Genomic DNA, 19,949 nt, shown 5'->3' with positions numbered 1-19,949 from the left:
TAGATTGCGTCTATTGCTTTGTATTGGGTTTCTTCTGCAGATACAGAAGCTGAATTACAAATTGTGGCTAATAGTGATTCTTCCATGAGTCAGCTCTTTTGTTGCCATTCGATTGTTCATATATGGGAGACTATAAAGAGCTTATCAGCAGTAAATATTTATTTGTTGAAGAGTTCTCTGTATTTTTAGCACATGGTAAAATCTTGCTGCAATGGATTTTTACCTGACCTTGGATTAATTTAAGTTTCAGGTCTTTCAGGAGCAACTCTGCTAGACTTTACTATCACAATTCTGTAGTGAGGGATAGAAATAGTGCACTTTTTAAGCAGGTGACATGAGGCTAAATGGCCTAAATATTTGGCTATCTTATTTTGTGAGGTCAATTCTGTCTTTCCAAAGTTTCATTTATTTCTTCATTTCATATCATAGGATCCACTTAAACACTACATTTCTGTTTCAAAAAAGCTTTGTGAAATAATCAGAGAAGACATTTAATGTCCACTTTTGCTTTATGCCTATAAAAAGATATTGTAAAGACTGCCTTCACAGTTTTTTTTATAAGAAAACGCTTCTAATCTATAAAAAAAAACATGTGGAGATGCCCAACGATAATTGAAATTCTGATTATAGGACAAGTTTTCTTTTTTAATATTATGGAATTTAAATCATTATCTGGTACTGCCTTTACAATTTTTTAAATAAGAAAATGCTTCTGATTTATAAAAACGTGGAGATGCCCAATGATGTTGAAATTCTGATTATAGGACAAATTTTCTTTTTTAATACTTAATCATTATCTGGTACGTGCTTCCTACAAGTATAACTAGGAAGAATTAAGGATTAGTTAACATTGCGATTTTTGAAAAAAAGATGTTTCTCTTCTAGAAACATAATTATCAAGGGAATCACACTTGCCAATCCTTTGAGAATATGACCTTCCAGAATTTTCCAGCCCTTTGTGTTATGATGTTACCTAATGAAATAGAATATATTTATATTAAATCCCATAAATCCTAATGAATCTTCCCCAAGCTCAGAGAAAGAAACAAAAGAGCTCAACTGGAGATTCCTTGAACAAATACATCACAAGTCCAAAATGTTGAGCTTGTCTGTATTTAATTGTATTTCTTTACACAGTTAAAATGCTATCTAAATAAAACAATTTTATCAGGAAACACCTCACCCCCCAGCATGTCTTACTCCATTCTACCTTTCTAAATCGGATAAAATTGAATTGTTTTCAATAAATACTAATGTTATTTCTAAGTATATGTTGTAGTATTCATTATTACAGTATTAGTATGAACATATTGCTCTATGTCAGGGGTGTCAAATTCAAGGTCCATGGGCCAGATCCATGGGCCTGGAAATAGCAAAGGACCAGCCCGTGGTGCCTCTGGCAGGAAAAATGGGGTGCGGTAAGGCCGTGTGAGGCCTCCCGTGCCCAGTTTTGGCTGGAAGGTTGCTGCAAGAGGCTGTTCAGGCCAGAAACGGGGTGCAGGGGAGCCGTGCGAAGCCCCCCACCATGTCCCATTTTGGCCAGTAGGGTGCTGCAAGAGGCATCCATTCTCTCTCTCTCTCCCCACCCCTATGGCCAGGCAATGGAAAAGAACTATAATGCTAAGCTAGCCCTCGAAGAAATACAGTTTGACACCCCTCTCTGTGTGCATGCTATCACTGCAAATGACAAATCTAGAATGAATAAATCATTGTAAATACTGTATAAATGGAAGATGCGTGCAAAAACAGACATATCAAACCTATAACCAATTTTAAATATGAATTTTTCAGTAATATTTGACAGACACATGAGAATAGTTAAAAACAATTATGATTCTATGAGTTAACCCTACAATTACACCAAGCTGAACTAGTTACCCGGGATTTAAAACAGGTAAGTGTAAAACAGGTAACAATAGTGCCCTATTTTATCATTCCTCAACTACCCTACTTCCACAGATCTTATTTAGAGATACAAATTATCTATTATTCATGTATGCATTGTTAGAATGCAATGTATTAGACCTTAAAGAACCTCTTGATGATACAAATATTTGTAAGCAAAGGAAATTACTTTTCCTGGGGGGGAGATTTTTTTTAAAAAAAACTCTTTAATTTGAATCATATATGCTGCTCTCCCTGAATAATCTAGACATTTAATTCAGAGCCAAAAAAATGATTCCCCTAAAGATGTATCCTCAAAGCCTCTCTAGAGAAACTGGAAAGCAGACCCGAGTTGAAAATAAAAATGAAAGTCGTAATAAAATAGCAGCAATTATTTTGTGCACAAGCGCCACCAAGAGGTCAATTTCTTTTTTCCTTCTCTTTTTATATGATTGAGATAGTTTAAAATTGCATCTTATCACAGTATATAAATTTCAGTAATGAAATTTCAGTCTTAGAGGTTGCACTACTGTAAATTTATTTATGTATGTGTAAATATTAATATCTGTTACATTCATTTAATGCTATTTAAAGGTGTATTTGCTAGACGGTTGTTTCTGGTGATTGGCATAAAAAAAAAAAATCACAAAGATATAGCGACAAACAGCCTCCATGCAGTGCTACAGAGTTTGTAAGATTTCTCTGCTGAGGATTAATAGAGGTTTTTACTAAAATTAGTGAAGTTAGCCACAAATGCAAGAAGAAAAGCACCCTGGCCATTTTTCCTGTGCTTTTTCCAATTACTTCTATCACATGTTGATTTGGAAGTCTAAGCTTACTCAACTCAGGTGGATTTAATCTGTGATTTTGTGTGTGCCTATCGAATTGTACCATTCTTCCTTTCTTCCAAAAATATAACACTTAAGAAAACATTAGCTCAACTGTTAGTAACATATGTTTTGAATTTTTGTTTCATTTGCAACAGTCTTATTAAGATTTTTTTTTTAAAAAAAGAGAAAGTGTAATGACTAAGTGGTCTTCTTTCCCGTGGGAAATAAGCTGTCCATGCTAGCGACCCTGGAGGTGGAGATTTATGACATCAAGCAACGTTGAGTTACTTCTATTGGAGGATGTGACTTTTGGGGGGTTGTTTCTAACTTCTAAGATTGTGGGGTAATTCTGGGTTGGGTCAGATCCAGATTACCATGGACTTTGCCAATTTGATGCTTTCCTAAATAAAAGAAATCTTTTTGAAGATGGACTTTGTTGAAAAAGAAGGCGGAGCCTCCTCTCTGACGGACCGTAGATCGCGACTCTCTGAGGCTATGGTCCGTGCTCTTTCATTGGAGAGCCCCGATCATTACGATTAGGGGCTGAAGCTGCCTTGGAATAAGGTGGAGTAAGGGGAAGCTGCAAGCCAGGTTGACCCCCCCTGGTCTTGGTCTTTTTTCCCCCAAAGACGACTGCAGCGGTGGTTTAAAATAGCCACCCCGAAATGGAGGACTCAGCTGGATTAAGATTTGTGCAGGAGGGAAGAAAGAGGTGGATAACATCTGAACCAGGACAACTGGGCACTACAACTAAACAAAAATACCCCAGGGATTAAGGTAACATGGAATTTTTTTAAGAAAAGAAAAGGGAAGCAGAGTGAAATTACAAAGGACAGGAAAAAAAAAATTTTGACAGCTAAGCGGGCTTCAAACCAGGAAAGGAAGAAGCTGGAATATTGAGGTTCGAAAAACCCTAAATAAAAAAATAGGGGGAAAAGGTGAAGCCTTTTTATAATGGAGAGTGCCACCTTTTGACAAAAACTTGAGCTCAAACAAAAGAGAAAGCATCCTGTTTCTGAATGAACTTGTGTGGATATAACATTAAAGAAATATTGAAACAAAGTAAGAATCCTAGAAAGTGAAAGCAGAACCAGAATAAAGAAAAAAGCAAGGAAAGACTGACTGTGGGATTGATTGATGTTTTTGGTATAGACCCTCGGCTGGAATAACTGAGAACTTTAGAAAATTGAAAGAAGAAAGAAGGAAAGTAAAAGTGTTTTTTTGTGGACTTTAACTATCATAAAATATAAGAGTGTGTAATGATGATATCTCTTCGGGAATTAAAAATGGAACTTAAAAATATGAGAGAATTACTACAGGAAAGAGGCGAATCACTTGGTTCTGTGTTAGAAAAATTGGAAATGGTGATTGAAGAACAAGAAGGAAGAGCTTCAGAGGAGGAGGAGTCAACTCAAGGAGAAGACATCTTAAATAGGCAATTAACACAAAGAACACTACAAAGAAGTGGGGAAAGAAGGAAGGCTAAAAAGTTGAAATTTAAGAAGGCAATCAAAAGGGGGAATACCCGTGAAGTAAGGAAAGGCAGAAAGACCCAGCAGAAAAGGGGAAAGGAAGATGTTAAGAAAGAGAGGGATATAAACTGGAATGAGAAAAGATATGGGGAAAAGAGGGGGAGGAGAAGCAGTAAGAAACAGGTGCATGAAATAAAGAAATACAGAAATAGTAAAATGTTGAAAAGAAATGGTTTTTTCAGAGATAATGGTTGATGAATTAAAAAGGGGATTCTGCAGGGTGACAAGGGGTAATAAGAATATTTCTGCAATTAAAAATATTTAGAAAATAGGGTAATATAGATATTGATAACTCTTATTAAAAATTAAGGGGGGAAAATATGCTGCGGAATCCAAATGAAAAGATGTAATGATTATTATTGTAACTTCTTAAAAATAATGGTTTATTGGGAATCAAGATGAGGGAATAAAGGTATATTTTAATCATTGAGGTGTCACACTCAAAACAGTAAAAGGGGGGAAACTTATACTTGTTTTTTTTTTTTTAGTGTTAAAATTTGTACTAATCTAGAATTTATAAAAAGAATGTGTAATGGAAAGGGAATATGACAGACTAAAGAACCAACTAAATTAATAAGTTAATATAGACTATTAAAAGCAAGGAGAGACATTGGTAACTATTATTATTATTATTATTATTATTATTATTATTATTATTATTATTATTATTATTATTATTATTATTATTATTATTATTATTAGGCAAACACATTGTTTATCTTTATTTTTAAAATAAATATAAAAGGATTATATTTGAGATAATTGAAATGAAACAAAAAGATGTTTCGATTGAGATTAATGAAAGAGACTAGAATTAATGTGTTTGTTTCTCTCCTTACTGAAAATTTGGAATGGAAAAGGTTATAATAGAATTAAGTATGCATATATGAATGTATAATTGCTGTCATATTTGTATGTAAAGGTGATGACCCAGAAATATGTTGTCCGCTAAAAAGAGATTTTTGTTTTTAATGTGAAAAACTGAATAATTTTTTAGTTTTTTTTAAAGAAGATGGACTTTGTTATTTTTCTTTTAACATGGAATTCATTACTTGGAAACCTGACAGCGACTCCATAGATAATTTTCCTCAGGCTTTCCTGTCTTCTACCATCTTCTGGAGTCCATTTAAGCTCACGCCGACTGCTTCAAGTGACTCCATCCAGCCACCTCCTTCTCTGCCGTCCCCTTCTTCTTCTTTTGCCCTCAATCGTTCCCAGCATTAGGCTCTTCTCTGGTGAGTCCTTCCTTCTCATGAGATGGCCAAAGTATTTGAGTTTCATCTTCAGGATCTGGCCTTCTAAAGAGGAGTCAGGGTTGATCTCCTCTAGGACTGACCGGTTGGATCGCCTTGCAGTCCAAGGGACTCTCACAGGAGTCTTCTCCTCCAGCACCAGAGTTCAAAGGCCTCAATTCTTTGGCGCTCAGCCTTTCTTATGGTCCAACTTTCACAGCCATATATTGCAACTGGGAAAACCATAGCCTTGACTATACACACATTTGCTGGCAGGGGGGTGTCTCTGGTTTTTGAGTATGTTGTCTAGATTTGCCATAGCTTTCCTCCCCAGGAGCAAGCGTCTTTTAATTTCTTGGTTGCAGTCCCCTTCTGTTGTGATCTTGGAGCCCAGGAAAATAAAATCTGTCACTACCTCCATTTCTTCCCCATCTATTTGCCAGGAATTGAGAGGGCTGGATGCCATGATCTTAGTTTTCTTAATGTTGAGTTTCAAGCCAACTTTTGCACTCTCCTCCTTCACCCACATCAAGAGGCTTTTTAGTTCCTCTTCACTTTCCGCCATTAGAGTGGTATCCTCTGCATATCCGAGGTTGTTGTTATTTCTTTTGGCAATCTTAATTCCAATTTTTGATTCATCCAGCCCTGCCTTTCTCACGATGTGATCTGCATATAAGTTAAATAGGCAGAGTGACAGTATACAGCCTTGCCGGAATCCTTTCCCAATTTTGAACCAATCAAAATCTTTATATTAAAAAAAAAATCCTATCTTTAGGTACTATCAACTTAGAAAACAAGTTCTCTATGACTCTTTAAAAAGATAATCTCTAGACCAGCTCCAAATGCTGAGTAGAGAGATGGGAATTTCTTTTGAAATAAATCTCTTTAATCACATTGAACAATTTAAACATTTCTGGTAAAAGAGTTATTTGATGGTTTGTTTGTTTTTATTTTTGCTCTAACCAGTTTTTTTTTTTTTTTTGTCTTGGACAGACCGATAAAAAAAGGACTTGGGCTCTTTTGATGTTTTTTCCTTGACGTAAACTTCTCAAGATATTCATCAAAATCATAAGATTTTTGTATGAAAGTTGCCCCAGTGATACTGACTCTTTTGTTCTTGATAAATTCATCTTTGTACTCTTTTCCTTGAATTTGTTATTAGTGGGATATTAATATTTTTAATTATAGAAGCTTTGTAAAAAAAAGTGATTTTTTGAAAAGCATATCCGTATCTTTCAAAAAGAATTCCTTATTACTCAGAGTAGTATTTGGTATGCTAAGAGTAGTATTTAGCATGTCAAGCAGTAAGCAGATAAAGAAATGCAGTATAAAAAAAGGTACAGCAAAACATAAATACTTTTTTTCAGCTAGTCTGCAAGCAATTTCTTGTTTTATATTGCCTCTTGCTTTAATAGACCTAAAGTACAGCTTGTGGTCCTTTAATTGCTTTCATATTCTAACATATATTTTAAAAAGAACAATAAAGTAAGCTTTCCACAGATTAGGTCCCAATGTTTAATAAACAGCAATTTTGCATATGTATAATTCTCTACCTACAATATACAGAAGTGGTGATTGCTGCAATGAACATTTCTAGTTTCAAACAACAAAACTAATGATTCTTCATATCCAGAAATCTCTTTCACTTTAATTGTTCTGGTTTTCACAGAAAATTTAAACAAACACATTTGTTCTTTCTTCTTCGTTATTTCATTCCAAAGCTTTTCATGTAACTGTTACCAGATGATCTCCCAAAATCTCAGATCCATTGAGACTTTTACCCTGTTCCCCAAAATACACTAAGATTTTTGTCATGATTATAGAAAATGTAAGATTATTAAATGTAAAATGACAGATTACAGAAAATGTAAGTCAGCATTAAATCCAGTGATGGGATTCAATTTTTTTTACTACTGGTTCTGTGGGGGAGGCTTGGTGGGCGTGGCAGGGGAAGGATACTGTAAAATCTCCAGTCAGAGGTGGTATTTGCCGGTTCTCCGAACTACTCAAAATTTCTGCTACCGGTTCTCCAGAACTGGTCAGAACCTGCTGAATACCACTTCTGATTATATCACAATTATTTGACAAGCTGATATATCAGTTTATTTACTCTGATGTTCACAATATGAGTTTCTGCTGTATTAACATTCTTCAGTACATAACCTGTAGCTAGTCAGAGGAAGCTATAAATATTCAGGAAATACCTTTCATTTTATTCACGTGCAATACCTTTAAGTTGATTAAAGTACAAAACAATTTTAGCTTGGTTTCCCATCTGTAAAGAATGGCTAATTGCTTGGCCTGAAGTGGAGATGGAAAAATAAGCAGACTGGTTATGAAATTATGAAACTTCATACAGAAAACTCAGATTGTTTGTGTCGACAAGCATCTTTAATGTTGCTACAATTTTTGTCAATATTGCAATATTTGGAGATTTTATCTTTTTCTGACAAACTCTAGCTGGGAATGTGAAAAGTGAGTTCCAAGGCTCTTTCCATTTTGAGAAAAGCAGAAGTAGCATCAGAAAACCAATAGCAGAACCCTAAAAATACACCTGTATTAATAAAGGAGATATAATGAAATTAATCATCATTTCTTTTTCAAAACTAACTGGGAAATAATGCTTTTAATGGTATAGTTTAAATGTTATGGCCTACCTACACATAAGGAATCAGACTGATCACGACAGGAAAAAATATGAGATTGAATCTTGTTATGTTACTGGTATTTCTAAAGTCACAATTGGATCGCCAGTCTCTAACAATTGCAAAGAGTCAAAAGTTTACAAAATTGAAATCAAAATTGAAATCTAATCTATAATTGAAACATAGATTAGATTACAAGACAGAAAAAGTAGATGTATGGTATGTTTGAAATGGCATTTTTATGATACATATTGCATTCCTATTTTATTGGCCTAGTAATTCTGCCAATACTAGTTTAATAGGTGGATAAAATTGGCAAATCCAGTCCAAACATATGGCTGATTGTGCACACAATAATGTAAGGTATGTGATTACCTGTGATTGGTTGAACCACGGGAGTGGGAAAAATAAACAGGCGTCACTGGCTGACACCGTGGACAGCTCCCCTGTAAAAGGAGCAGCCGGGGTTCGGTTTCTTCAGTCCTGCATAGAAGCAGATTTTTTAAAAATCAGTTAAAGACTTTAACTGATCTGAGCATCCTGCGTCTTCACTCCACCCGTGATCTAACAAATAATAATACTAATAATAAGCACTACATGATAAGTACGTTAAAAAAAAACAGCAGGCAAAGCAGACAATAAGATGGGGCCAATGGCAAGAGCAGGAAAGTTGAAGAAAGAGACAGAGGAGCTAACTCTGGCTGCATAACACCAAGTCTTAAGAACAAATGCACACAAAACTTAGAACTGAGAAGATAGCAACAGAGAGCAATGGCACCCCTGCAAAGAAGCTGAGAAAACAGCGGACCACCTGGTAAGCTGCTAGAAGAAGATCGCATACACTGATTACAAATAACAGACCATGGACTAGCAACAATGGTACATTGGAAGATCTGTAAGGAATACCATTTGCTTGCAAGCAAGAACTGGTAGGATCATAAAATAGAGATCTGGATCCAGGCTATTTTTTGCAGGAACTGATGGTTTGTAGTTTTTGTCCAGCTGCTTTGTTTTTGAGTTGCCTGTTTTTCCACACAAATTCTCTTAAAAGAAGGGTTTCATTGGTATCAATTTGAGCAGAACTAGTATGATACTGGAAGAAGATCCTCTACTCTGTATCAGTGGGAATGGAAAGATTCTCCTTCTTGCTACCATAGTGCTGATATGCAAACAATTAAACATATTGTGCAAGATTGCCCACTTGGTTCTCTGGTTTCAACCCCAGAGGTAATTGCCTAGATAATTGAATTGGACATCCAGTAATGAGACCATTGCTATACCCTCATAGAAGTTTTATTATAATTATGTGGATTGTGTGTATATATTCAGCTTTTTTTTCCTGTCATGTTCTCATCATATGCTAAATAATTGGTGTCAATGAAGGAAGGCATTTTTTTTTAAAAATGATCCTCATTTGGGAAAGGGTAATTTGGAAAATAAAGTATGTAAAGGAAAAGCTTCTCGTACTTCAATAAAAATATACAATAAGCTGAAATAATGTAGTATATTTAAGTTACATTTTTGCTATGTGTTAATTATTTTAAGGCAACCACATCCAGTCTACAAAGATTTGAATGGGACTAAAGAGGTTAAACTTTTCCTATCTATTTTCTGTCATTTAGTACTCATCTAGATTTTCATCCTGAGCCCTAATTAATTAATGGTTTAAAGCTACCTAGGTGATTTTATAAGACCATCTCTTAGACTGATTAAAACACTTTAGGCTATGGTGATTCTGAATACCAATGCCATAAATTTGCACTGTTAATTACTTCTGGTGTCTTAAGGGGATAAAAATAATAATATTGAATCCACCTTAAAGGTTTTAGATGATTTAACTAGATGGGTCACCTTCAAGAATTAAGAAATAACTATGGACTTGGGGAGAATAATAATCGGCTCAGTTTAAACATAATCAGATGGTGAAGCTTTTTTCTGTCCTATCTGTGTTTTAAAAATCCCAGGTAAATGAAACTTAACATTGTAGACCACTATAACGACAAAAAGAAGCTGTTAAAATAAGCTATTCACAACCCTTTAAATATTGCTTTGGTTGTAAAACAGTATTTAAAGTACTATTAAAACATTCATGAAAGTGACATGTGAAACTTAATTTTAATACTTTAAAGAAAACTATTCCTATGAACATTTACTTTTATTTAAGAAGTCAAATCAGAGAGCCAAATTTGACTGTTTGACTGTACATGCTTTTGTTGTGGTTGCTTTGCTTCTTCATTGAAAAAAATGTGGAAAAAATGCCACGGTTCCACCTTTTTGTGCTGACTTTCTTAATGGCCATAAATTGCCATTGGAGAAGGACTCCAACTAAGTCAGTGACTCCTCTTGCCAAACTAGTCAGACAATCAAGAGGGGTTATATGGCAGAGATTCTAGCCTTTCTAAGCCTCATTTGTTCACATTTTCATTCAGTAATTTGGGCTAAGTGCAATTTGAGAGTGTCTCTGTTTAAAATGACTTCATGGGGTTACCACAGATCACTGCAGCAATAAATTACTGATTCTTCAGAAGCAGAAAGAGCAGAGACATTTTAGGCGGAAAGGACGAAAGGAAACAGGTAAAAGGGTAAAAGGCGACTGAACTCTTGGATAAAGAAATTACCAGTTCTGTAAATATCAGAACTTTGGTCCACTTGAATCTGCAAAATACATCTGCTTCCATTGAGGAAGTGATTACATATTGCATAACTTCACTGAATCATCGCCATCATCAAGATTCACAATAACAAAAAATTGCATTTACAAAATAGATAAGTTTTAAATAAGCAGTAAGCAACAATTTATTTGATAAAATCCATCACCGTATTGTTTCATAAGAAAAACGATCAGATTCCGCAACTGAATCGTATCTTAATCATATGTAGGAAAAGGTTTGGAAAAGTCCAAATTCCCAACTGGGCAATGTTTCTATCAGAGCTAAAGAAAAAAAAATCACAATAAAAGTATATTGTTGATGTTATTGTTTCTATTACACCTCTTCTTTCATCCTCTTCACAGAAAGACAAATCATCAACTTGTTTATCGTATATAAGGGCATTTTAGATAACAGCAAGACATTCCTTTCTTGGCACTAAGAGGTTAAATTAATCCCAGGGATCCTTTGGACAGGCAAAAAAGGCTCTTGAGGACTGAGTGAAGTCTACTGTGTTAAGTACAAGGGAAAATACAGCTAAGGGTCATAAATGTCTCATTAGTTTCATTCCCAATTAAGCGTGAAAAGGGAGCTGGATATTGGAGTGAACATATGCAGCAAAGGGAGAATGGAGTGGGATGAGTCAGAGTGAACAGTGAAAACAGAAAAGGATTTGCTTGGGAAGAAGTCACTTGGTAAAGGCTTCTCTTCCATTCAACTTTGTCCTTCTTCTTTGTCCACATTTTCTTCTTGTCATCCAGATTGGTTCTCTTTACACTTCTCTCACACAGTGGCAATCCCATAACCATTCATTATACTTTTTTTTTCTGAAGCAAAAAAGAAGATGCTATTTTCCATTCATACAAAAGCTAACAAGGCTGGCACTTGAATTTTACTTCAACATTTGGTGACAGTACAGCTCCTTATATTGGGCTGAAGGACAGCAGACCAACTAGCCTAAGGGATGCAGGGCAGAATATTTTAAGTACATCATTCTGATCTAGGTAGAGTGGTCTAAGGGAACCAGCTACTTGAAACAGCAAATGGACCCATTGCTTTCTTTGCCACTTCCTGCTATCACTGGTCCTCTTGTAATCCTTTATGAACATCATCTCATATACATTGTTCTTAAGACGCTTGTCAAAATTACATATATAATAAGATTCTACGTGGGTGTAATGATGGTGAATCAAGAGACAGGAAGATGTGAGTAGCAAATTTAGGAAGAGTCCCAATCACTTGCCTAAAGAAACTACAGGTACTTTAGTAGGCCCAACAAGAGGTGGAAATTATAATTCAAAACAAATGGAGTGTATCAGGTTGTCTATTTCTCTAATATCTTACATTGGATGAAAATAATACTTATCACACTGTGTATGACTCATCACTGTCAAATGGTAGATGATTTGTGTAGAACATAAATAGTTGTAACAAAACACTCTCAAGTACTATTTGTAATTACACTATTTGCATTGTCTATTATTCTACAGATTATCTCTTATTTTCATTTTGCCACTGTAGAATGGCCTATTTCATGCATGCAATGGCCTATTTCATGCATGCAATGGCCTATTTCATGCATGCAATGGCCTTTTTCATGCAGTTGTGAAATAAAATAGGTTGAAAATGGCAATGCCTAATTTAGACCTTAATGACCTAATAAATCCTATTTTAGAGGATTATCTTTCTGTAATCGCTTCTTTTGAGTTCTTAGAACAGGGGCCTTCAAACTTGACAGCTTTAAGACTTGTGGACTTCAACTCCCAGAATTCCTCCTCCAGTCATGTTAGCTCAGGAATTCTGGGAGTTGAAGTCCACAAGTCTTAAACTTGCCAAGTTTGAAAGCCCTTGTCTTAGAAACTCGTGCTGGTACAATCAGTATCTAGCCAACTTGTATCTATTGTGGGAGCGCCATCACTTGAGACTTTCAAGAAGAGATTGGACTGCCATTTGTCAGAAATGGTGTAGGGTCTCCAGCTTGGGAGCGGGGTTGGACTAGATGACCTACAAGGTCCCTTCCAATCTGTTATCTGTTATCTGTTATTCTTTATCTTGTTTGATTTTTTCCAAATATCAGGGTTTTATCTAATGACTCTTGCCTTAGCACTATGTGTCCAAAATATCTAAACCTTACTTCATTATTAATGCTTCCAGTGAGTAGTCTTGTTCAACTTCATCTAAATTAATGATCTGGAATAGCTTTGCACACCAATACGTTTTTTGGATCAAATTTTTCACAGAGGATTAAATTCAGTGCCTTTATCCTTATTTCCAAAAATCAAGCAATATTACTGACCTATTCTGCAAAAAACTGGTCTTCCTTTGCAAACAGCTTTGCATATTTTCCTAGATAGTGCATACATAGCAGTATTGCTTCTAAATTTACAGTCCTGAAATGCCAGTTCACTGAAGAGAGACTGAAATACAATATGTTTTTTTTTTAAAAAAAGTAAAATTAGATCTATGTTGGCCTATTCTGGAAATCATTTCATGGATAGAAGATGGGGAAAAATTTTATGCTGGAAGCTGAAAAACAGAGATTGTCAAATTCTTTTGTAGAGGGATGTAATTTGATATTAAACCTCCTTCATATTCCTTAAAGGGGAAAAATACATGTGAAAGGGCAGGTCCCAAGCTTAACCTTTAATATGGTCTATTTCTAGACAAAGTGGTTTTTTACCTTCCTATATTATCATGTGTAGAGAAAATGTTGGAGAAAGATAACTGGGCTAAGCAAGTTGCATATGCATCAGAATATGAGCTTACATTGGCCTCAACAAAATATTTAGAGTTAGTATGGTAACATTCCAAAAGAAGCCAAAATGTATAAGATACCCTTCAATACTGAATTCCTGCAATACAGTAAGTGAAACTGTTTTTGAAGATTGTTCATATATGATAATTAGTTCAAAATGCAGATAATAATTACGCAGAGATACTTTTGCAGAGCACAGAGATCCAATTTTATATCATCTTCCAGTTTTTTCTTGTTTCTAAATTTTTTATCTTGTGATACTTGTGATGGGTCAGAAGAACACTGACATGCACTAAACTCTACTGAAGGTGTAACCCAGCCTGGTTACAAAACATTCAGAAATCAGCTCACAAGCTCGAAAAACAAACCTTCGCTGCCATCGTTTGATATATTCTTATTTACTCATTTTTAATTAAAACTTGCTGTATAAGATCCATAGTAGTAGACTTTGATGAAAAATAGAAAAGACGGCTGCCTCTTTTAACCAATTGTGGCCCTATGGGTGTTGACGTTGTTGATTTGGTTAGCTACGGTATCTCAATTCAAATTCCTTATTCTGTAACATCACCCAATTACCTTTTTGTATTTATCTATAGTAGAAAGAAAAAAAATATGACTTTTCTCCTTCTTTTCAATGAAAATATTAGAATAGCATCATGGCCTCCATCTTGTTAAGGAAATAGTATATGAGAAGTTGTTCTGTCTCACTTGTAGCCACAAGTGAGAGTCCAAATGTCCCAAGAAATAAACACAAACAAATAATACCAGAAACCACAGAGTTAACTTTTCTCTGTAATCGTCGTTGGCAGCTTTCCCAGAAACTGTCTTCAAGCCAAGATAACGAGCCACAAGATAATTCAGGAACAGGGAGGCTTCTTCAAAGATGCGCAGTAATTAACGAAGTTTGATCCGGACAAGGACCGTTAACTAACACGCCTCCTTATATTCCTTGAAGGGGCGTGTCAGTCTCTCTAATTAGTCTCTGACTTGATGTTTCTTTTCAAATTGTGCTTGACGTCTCAACCTGCGTCTAGTCCTTGCATCAACCCAACATTCGTCATCACTCAAGGACTCTGGTATGTTCTGTGGATCAGCTGCTGACACCTGAGGCATGATTGAAGTGGAAGGTTCTGGAGAGGAGGGAGTTTCCGACACTCTCTCATCCTCCTGGCTCATGTCTGCATCTCTCATTAGAGCAGGCTCCAATTCCAATGCCAAACCTTCCTCATCACTCGAACCTGTGTCTTCTGATACATCAGACTCAAAGCTCACAGCAGGCTCAAACCTTCCAGCCACAACAAGAAGTATAGTCAATTCAAGTCATTCTGCTGCCTGAAGATGAACAATCACTGTGGACCCAGCTACTCTCACTGCTGTTGGGGCCCTTTTGGTTTTTTGGGGGGGTTCCCTCTCCATCTCTGGCAGCAAAACACAATATCAGTACATAAAATAATTAGTAATACACAATCTATTTTTTAAAGTCTGCCTCGCTGTCTAAGAATAGAGCTGGTACAGTATATAGTAATTCCAAAATAATGGAGAAAATATACAGTTATGAAATTGCAAATGAACTAAAAAAAACTTCAACATATTGCAATTGCTATAGAGACATGTGCATTATTTAATGAAGTTTAGAATACCAATCACATTTCAGTTTCAAATTGTGCCAAAATATATTCTTTTTCAGCTTCCTTGTAGAGTAATAATCTTGCCATACTTCTGTCTTCTGTCCTAGCTAAAGTTCAAAATCTTTTGAAATTCTTCTGGCAGAAATTTGGAGCTGACCTTATCTTTGTAGAAGTGACCTTGTATGGGGTTTGGGGGAGAATCCATGTTTTCTTTCTGTTATATTTTTCTCCGATATTCTGCAGCCTCCTTAACTACATCCATGTTTGGATTTGGAAAAGAACAACAGGTTTCCTCAAGTTCTCACGGAACATGCTGAAGAGACACTGCAAATGTTGGGAGTGATGAGAAATCAGCAACAGAATATTCACAGGAATCCTTTAATTTCTCTGTAACTCAAGTGATAATTCACTGGGTTCCTCCTCTCCTGCTCTACAGAAATCAGTTTTGAAAGCAATCATCTCAAACTAGATAAAATGGGTTAAAAAAGAAAGAATTTTTCAACACAACACTATTCCAACTGTGTAATGTTGAAAAATCTGTAACTTTTCAAATAATTCATCTAAACAACAAACTAATCCTTAGGAATGACAAACATCAACATTTCGAGAACTGTGAAGAACATCTAAAAGGGGAAAGAAGGTTTACAAAGTGAAACTGCTTCTTCCTAAAGGACATTTGTTTGTTTTTTTGGTGTTTTTTTTTGTAAGAAACTAATTTTATCCCATATGAAAAATGATAGCAAAATCTTTTGGCGGTGCTAAAAAGTGTGTGGATCAGATTTTGATTAGTAGAAATTCAAAAATGGCCAGAGGGGTAGAAATATAAAGCTTCAAGTTTCATAGCTGCACAAGAAATGTTGGATACTGAATATTATTATGAAACAGTTGTGATTAATAACGGAGACAGTGATATAGTTTAGATACATGCTTCTCCAGTCTGATAATGTATATATTTTATATAATTGTTTGACCAACATTTTCAGTTGACCGGTAGACCTTATAACTGTACTTGGTTTTTAATTTAGTATTGGGTACAATAAAGGATCATAGCAACATTTAAAAACAGAAAATCCTTTCTAAGAGTTAGACTGTTGTCATGCAAGCATGTGAGAATTTAATATTGTTGATACATGGATACAATTAAATTTAGCCAAACTAAACTAAGTTTAACTAAACTCCTATATGGCAGATGCTCACATTTGGGCTAGTGGTCATTTTTAAATCCATGGTTCATCTACCTGAAGGTGTTACAAGACAGAATTGTGGTTCAATAATAATGATAATAACTTTAGACAAGATAATTTGAGTTAGAGGGAAGTGATACTTTGATGTATCATCGTTAGGTTGTTTTTAGTTTATCACCCATGTTGATATGTGCATTTTTCTTTCCAAACAGATGATTGGAAGATATGAAAATTGTCCCTCAAGTGTGTAAGAACACACTTTGGAATCATATCATTCTTTTAAAATTAGAACTATATCAACTTTATGCTTTGGATGTGGGATTTTCATTAAAGTTTATTAACCAAATGTATTGGAAACAGAATATTTTTTTTGCAAATTGTTGGTTTTTGTTTGAAATAATATGCCCTAATACTCATAAGAATCTCATAGGGGACAAAACATGGGAACTGTTACATAATTAATTCCCAGTTTTATTCAGCTTTATATTCTGTTAATGCAAGTACAGAAATATCATTTGAGCAGACTGATGGCCTTTAAATTTTTTTTTTTAATTTTTTAATAGTTACAATAATTCCATCTTTCATTCATACAGTGTGTCGACTGGGCACATATATCTTGTGTTAACAATCATAATCAATATGTTTAACCAATATAACAATAATCACATTTTCTTTGTAAATCATAAATCATTTTCTCTTATATTTGTTATCTTTATAACCATCTTAACTAATTTCTTTATATATTCATCCACTCAATTTTAACTTGTTTTATTTTCTAACCATTGATAAAATAAATCCCATATCATATAAATTCATTTTCTTCTTTTTCTTTAATTTCCAGTGTTATTGGATTAATTTCCAGTGTTAAAGTGATTGAGAAATATTTGAATGTGCAAAGATGAATACCATCCCTAATAGGAATATTTCAGATTTCAAATCTATGTTTCTTTATCATTTTTTTCCCAACCATGTGCATATTTTTGTCCAATATCTTTTAGCTTCTATGCATGTCCACTACATATGATAATATGTTCCAGGTTCATCATGACACTTCCAGCATTTTGCTGATTTATCTTTAAACATCTTTTCCAGTTTTGCTGGTGCAAAGTATGATGGCCTTTTAAATGTAATTAATCTTCCTAAAATTTTCTCATGAACATTTAAAGAATTAAATGTCTACGGAAAGTCTCAGTCATGGTTGTTCCAAAGGTGATTTTTTTTTCAAGAGGCAGCTGGACTTTTTGAAGAAGCTTCTTGGATGAGAAGTGAAACGTCTTCAAAGAACAACCAGAAAGTCCAGTTACTTCTTGAAAAAAATATCTTTTGAGCAATTTAAAGAATTAATTAGCATGACCCTTCCTCCACATTGCAAAATTTATTTGATATTACTGAAATATAATCATAATTTCTTGCATGGTAATATATAGTTAGATTATTAGCTTTGTTATGATATCTATTTAGTAGCCTCTTAAATTTACTAGGTTTACACGTATTTAAGCAAATATATGTAAGCACAGAAGCAAAACTAAAATTTCATTATACAACTCTCTTTAACACAAACACACTGGATTACATAAAATAAATTTTGAACAGGGGATCTTATATTACAAAACCAATTTCTCAGCTTTTAAAAAATGCCAAATATGCCAATTATAATTTTAAAAATGGGTTAACCCAACAAAATATTATGATTCTCCAGAGAAGGTCTTTAGAAAGTTTGGCCGTTGCTCTTTCCCTATGTTGCCAATCTGCAATCAAATGGAAAGTACATTTGGTCATGGCCCCTGTTAGTTCTCTTTGCTGAGCCACTGTTTATATGTTAAAAGTTTCAAGACACATATGTGCTATTAAATTACATCCCACAAAAAGGGTGTGTATCTATTATGAAGAGCTTTGGGTTTATTGCGCTTGGATTGTAACAAGGAAAGGTGGCTTTGTTTTATTTATTTGTAATTGTTTTTCTATCTACATTTGGTTTATTACATACTAGATCGACCCCTGTGCTTCGCTACGAAACTATGTGATTGGGCTTAGTTTTTGTGGAGGAAAATAAGGGGGAAAATTGTGCCTCTGCCTACCACCAGCATTCATCAGTATTCATCTAGCTAGTGTCAGTGTGTGAGAGAATTGAGGGCTGTTTGGAAAATGAAACAGTGTTTGCTGTTGGGCAAGGAGACAGCAAGGAGCCTGGGCATGGCTTAGCTCAATTGTTCTGTACTAAAGCTGCTTAGTGCTGAGAAAGTAAAACTGAAACTCCTCTGCTTGTGTTTGCACTTGGATTAGATTTCTTTTCAGGTGGGGAGGGGGAGTTGAATTCCTTAGCATCCGTGTGTGTTAATAATACAGGAAATACTAATGCTCTGATGGTCATTTCCAAAAATCCTTTCTTCGTGAGCCCCTAGAAGCCAAGAGGAACATAAGTGCCAAATTTTAAGTTTGTAGGCTTTATAGTTCTGGAGATTTTGTGATGATGCATGAATGGTATTTTGCTTTTATATATATATAGAGAGAGATTGAATTTAAGTTCTGCATCTTCCTTTTTCTTGGGGGCATTTTTTTTTTAAAAAAGACCAACGAAATGTGTGACATTAAGAAAGAAAAAAAAGCAGGCATGAGAGACTTAACCTTCTCCTGCTGGACTTGTCCTACAAGTGGCCTTTGGAATCAGTATAGTAACTCTTGAGTCTTCAAACTACAGACCTGCCCTCCCATGAATGCGTGCAATCCATTTGACATCCACTCGTATAGTAATCCAAACTAGAGGCTCTATATCCCTCAGGATAAAACGATTTGCTGCCTGAATAAGAGCTTCTTCCTTCTCTCCTTCTGCATTTCCATCGGCTTTCGCGGTCCTCCGCTTTCTCCAGGCCAGCCTCGCTTTTCTACGCTTCAGTTCTGTTACCTTGCTTTCCAGGCTAAAGGATCCTTAATTCTTTCAAACTTGCTAAAAAGGGAAGGTATTGGACCCTCTGGTCATTTCGGTGGACATTTTGCCGATCTGTTGTTATATATATATCCCGTCTTTTAAAAGCAGCAACCCCGCACACCGCACGCGGGCAGATGCCGCTTGCCCCGCTTCGCTTGCTCCCCCCCCCACTTTCGTTTCCGCGTGAGGTAGATTCGGTTTGTTGGGACCGATCTGAGGGACGGAGAGATAGGCAGGGAGGGAGACCGAGGGAGGGAAGGGCGGGTGGGAAGAGAAAGAGAGAGCGCGGGAGGGAAGGCGGGAGAGAGGGGGGAGAGAGAAGGAACGGGGAGGAGAGAGAGAGAGAGAGAGAGAGAGAGAGGAGAGAGAGAGAGAGAGAGAGAGAGGAACTAGGGAGGGAGGGAGAGAGGGGCAGAGAAGGAGAAAGAGACGGTTAAAGAGAAAGGAGGGGGAGGAAAAAGAGAGAGGGGGAAAGAAGGGACGGGAGGAGGGAGGAGGGAGACAGAGGGAGGGAGAGAGAGAGGGGGAAGGAGTGGGAAGAGAAAGAGAGAGCGCGGGAGGGAAGGCGGGGGAGAGAGAGAGACAGAAGGAACGAGGGAGGGAGAGAAAGAGAGGAGAGACGGAGGGAGAGACGGAGAAAGAGACGGTTAGAGAGAAAGGAGGGGAGGAAAAGAGAGAGAGGGAG

The sequence above is a fragment of the Notechis scutatus genome, chromosome 4 (assembly GCF_049901735.1).
Source record: "Notechis scutatus isolate UNSWTSFEM ecotype Mainland chromosome 4, rNotScu1.2, whole genome shotgun sequence".
Classification (NCBI taxonomy): Eukaryota; Metazoa; Chordata; class Lepidosauria; order Squamata; family Elapidae; genus Notechis; species Notechis scutatus.
This window is presented reverse-complemented; position numbering follows the sequence as displayed.